Source organism: Agrilus planipennis, unplaced genomic scaffold, assembly GCF_000699045.2.
Source record: "Agrilus planipennis isolate EAB-ADULT unplaced genomic scaffold, Apla_2.0 scaffold407, whole genome shotgun sequence".
In the NCBI taxonomy this organism is placed as follows: Eukaryota; Metazoa; Arthropoda; class Insecta; order Coleoptera; family Buprestidae; genus Agrilus; species Agrilus planipennis.
Window position 1 is genome coordinate 48,613 of NW_020439086.1, and position 4,795 is coordinate 53,407.

Sequence of the window (4,795 nt, forward strand, 5' to 3'; positions counted from 1 at the left end):
TTTATTTATTATGATATTGTTAGCAAGTTAGGATAACTCTGGAACAGTTGGAGATTTTAAAGTAAAGGAAACTGTGTGTTATACCCAGGGGCGGACTATGGACTAGGCAACCTAGGCACGTGGCTAAGGCCCGTAATTTTTGGAGACCGAAAATTAAGTTTTTAAATTTTATAATTAATTTTTATTTTTACTTAAAAAGTATTTTATCTGAAAAATAGGCCCGGAATTACAATGTTGCCGAGAGTCCGCTTTAGCCTTAGTCCGGCACTGCGTCAAGCTCACATTTTAGTAAAGGGATTATTTTATTTCTTATGCTTAACCCTTTCCAAACGTTTAAGCCTTAATTTAATTCTCGTGATTTGCTAATATCGATTTATTATTTATTCGTTTGTCTTATGTTAAAAGTAGTTGCTTTTTTGTTTTCTTCTATATTAAAATTTATAATTTTGGCTATTTTATTTTGTAATTTACCTATGCTGATAGAAAATGCCTAGTAAACTGAGACTAATTCAGGAAAGTCCAGTTGCAGTCTGGAAAATTTTGTTTATAAAAGATCCGTAATGTGTTTATATAGAAATGGTTGAAAAGTTCAAAAATTATTTATCAAAATGGTGAAAAGTCTCCATAAACTTACGTGTTAAATGCTCCTTTTTAAAAACAAAATAATTTGAATTTTAACTCCATTGGAAGTCTTCCGCTGTTGTCAATGAAAAGATTTTAATTAAACAAACCGCCGCTACCAATTAATTATCATTATCATTCTATTTTATCATTAAAAAATTAATCGTAAGTATTTAAACTCAAATACTTGAATGCAGTGTTCTAATGTCACCCTGTATATAAGAAGCACCAGATAATTATATAATCACGCACGGTAATAAATAGTTCCGGAAAAAGGTTGGAGCTACAAAGTGGCGCCTGGTGGACCTTGGAACTACTTAAGGTTATCGAGTAGAATGTATGGAATGCTGACAGAAAAGCATGTAGAGTTTACCATATTTGCCATCTTCTAATCTATAATAATCGTAAATTAAACATTAAGTTCTGTTTATTATGTAATTACACTTTAGATACTTGTACAGTCGACTCTCGATAATTTGACACTCGTTAATTTGAATCTCTCGATAATTTGAAATTTTTTTCCGGTATCTTGAAAAATACTCGATAAATTGAATAAAATTAATGTTAATCGGTCCCCTCGATAATTTGAAGTTGAAGGAGTAGTATCTTGCTCGCCAACATGTAATAATTTGAAGTCCGAGCATCCCTACTCTCTATACAGTAAAAGCTCTTTATTCGCGGGGTATACGTTCCATGAATATGCCGCGAATACAGAAACCGTGGATGTGGAATCCTAATTAGTATGGAATCATAGGGAATACGTTTTAAGGTTCTAAAATAAAACCAGTATGTATCAGAATAAAATCAATTTATTAAGAAATTCGCAATTAAAATTAATTATTCGTTATAATCAGCATTAGACAAAGGTTTAAAACATTTAGTGATTTTTCTTGTTTTGAATTTTGAATTAGTCTACTCGGTTACATCTTTTGTAAAATTCACCTCGGCACAACCCAACAGTACATACTCAAAAGATGCCGATACATTAAGGGGATTCAATAGTACACGCGCCGTAGAGTAAAAACATGCTTATCAGTTCTAGATATCATAAGTTTAATGTTTGGAACAAGGGATTGAAAGTTTTACAGCGAAAAATGCTAATTTTATAGTCGTAAGTGATAGAAATATCAGTATATTTATCTCATTATGGTAGTATAATTCAAGTTATTTTGTAGTTTTTTTTNGACGCGAAGTCACAGTGTCCGTTGATAGGCTGAAACCAGCATACGTGTTGAAAGACGAGGAAACGACCGACGTCCCTAAGGATACTGAGCAACATCCCGAACCACCAGCTCAACCGACTGTAGCCCTAAAGCAACCGACTCGTACTCGTTCTGGTAGGCGCGTGCATTTTCCGGATCGCCTACAATACGTCTAGTGATTTTCGTGATGTTCATCACTGGCAGGGGGGTGTTGTGGCGATTTTATAATTTTTTATAGAAACAATTATTATTTTTTAAAGTGAAGTGTTGAGTGTATGTTTGTATATTTGTTGATGTCTGTGAAAACTGTATTTGTGTGTTTGGAATTTTTGTAAATATCTTTGTGTATTGTTATCATTGTAAATTTCATTGTGTGTTATATTATTGTTGTGTAAATATTCTTCCCTTATAATTCTATTTCTATACTTACTATTTACCTGCTCGCTTTAACGACTATTTAATTGCCTTCGTACTTTCCTATAATCTCTTAATAACATTTCAACCCTTGTATACTAACTGCATGACATCTATAATCCTTACTTTTCCTAATTGCTATTTTATGATGGGTCTCTTCGGTTATTTCAGTTCAAACTTAACTTCTTGGTATTTCTTCTAATCGTCATTTCCAGATTTCACTAGCAACTTATTGGTTCCCTACTTTAATCACTTATTTCTAACTCCTCCTTATCACCCTTTCTACAATCTCTTTTCGAAAACTAAAATCAGTTCTGACCTGTGCTTCCTAACTTCAACTTCTACTTCTACATTTCTAGTCTTCATTTCATTTTCTGTAAAATTAAATACTTTACCGTTTTCACGTGTTATTAATTAAATCATCCACCTATCATCTGAACACATCGAGTCCAAAACGAAAAATCTAGACGTGATAAAAAAAATTGGTCATCGGGAACAGATTCAGCGCATCAAAATCTTTATATTTATGACAAAATTTTTTAAAGGAGGATTTTGTTGCAGACCAGTGTAGTTAGAGATGTACAAAAATCTAATCAGTTTTTGGGCTGAAGGCCGTGTAATGATGGTAATATGTTGAGAATATTTTAACGTAAAAGTAAGTACCTTCCTAAATCTTCACATTATCTTTGAAGAATCACATTAATCTAATCAAAAAGGCCTATATCTCAATACATACGTGGTGAATTTGGGTACCTATAGTTTTGAAAAAGGTTCTGATAAGTCACGATATCAGTGCAAAGTTCAAAAACAGAAACCAAATGCATTAAACCTAGGAGAGAGGTGGCATGAAAGGGACAACTCAAGTTACGGGCAAATAACAACTTTTCTCGGGATAGAAACACTTTTGTTGTGTGATAACATCGATTCACACTAATTTGCACCAAAATTCACGGTTCTGTCTTTTCACAGACGCGAGTATTGTGCTTCTGAGTTTTTTCATGCTCAAAAGTAAATTTCTTTTAATAATTTCCAAACTTTTCGTAGTGTATACCAAATAGTTAATTGAACTGCCTGCAATTGTCCGTAATAAGTTATTTATTCCGTTGGAAATAAATAATAGGTAAGATACGTTTCAGATGAAATGGTAACTGTAGAGGTTAGATTTTCAAATTTTGTGTAATAGTCATGAAAGGGTCACAACAAACGGTTATGAAAGGGACGTCCCTTTCATAACTGTCCCTTTCGTGGTTGGCAATATTTTCTAAGTTAATGATGTCTCTTTTACCACAAATCGTCCACAGTCACCTCAAAACATCGCTGGTCCTAACGAAATTTTTAATAAAGTAAGTGTAGATAATGAGGATCTTATAGATAATTTCACTCAAAATGAATTTATTGCAAATGTCGAAGAAACGCAACCCAGACCTTCCAATGCTATAAAACTGCATACTGAATCTATTAATCCTAGTAAGCAACAGATTGAACCTTCTATATCAAACGAACCACAGCCTGGATCTTCCAACAGTGAAGTAACGCATATTGCGTTTTAAATCCACCACACCTTACACTAACTCCAAAGCAGATTAAGCCGTACTCTAAAACTACAGCTCGAAAAATAGGAGAAAATAAACGCAAAGTCAAAACTGCAATTATAACTGAAACCCCAGAAAAAGATAATTACTAATAATAATAAAATGTGATAGATATATTAAAGAAAGAAACACTCCGAGACAATAAAGAATGTTTAAAGCAAGTAAGGCGAATTGTCAAAGACAATTTAGCAGTAAAGGATTCGAGCAACATCAAAATTAACAATCAAAAAGTAAATTATTAATTCCTAATTTTTTTGAAAAATGTAGTCTTGCAGCATACGTACCTACTGATTAATAATCAGTACATGTATCGCAAGTACAAGCTGATTTTCTTTGTTATTGGGTATTGTCCCTTTCATAAACCATCGTGTCCCTTTCACTACACTCTATTAATGAAAGGGACAANTAACTGAAACATATATATATATGAAACCTTTAATCATGCTCATCTGATACGTTACCGAGATTTTCCCGAAAGAAATCTAAATGCGAGTCAAAAAAAAATGAATTTTGAGTGACATACTGCATCCTAAAGCTTTATAAGCAGAAAGAAGCTCTCGAATGATTTGTCGGTAGTTGTTAGCGTTTGTATTACCAAGAAAATTATAACACACACGAAAGCCACTCAAGCTTTTTTTTCAGCTTTATTCAACTTCGAATTGAAAACTGCATCCGTCATAAGTTCTCATATTTGCGGACCTACAAAAATCCCTTTTTTCAGTTTCGCGTCACTGATTCGAGGAAATTTTATTTTGAGATATTGAAAGCCAGCACCATCCTTGTTCATAGCTTTCACAGTTTTTCACGAGTCCCAACTTTATATGAAGTGGTGTCAGAAAATTTTTGTCACTTGACACTAGTCTGTAGAATTCTTACAAGTGCGCGGCATTTATTTAAAAAAAAATTAAATTTCTATTTTATTTTTATTATTTATGTTCATAAAAAAAATAATAAACTACATATAAA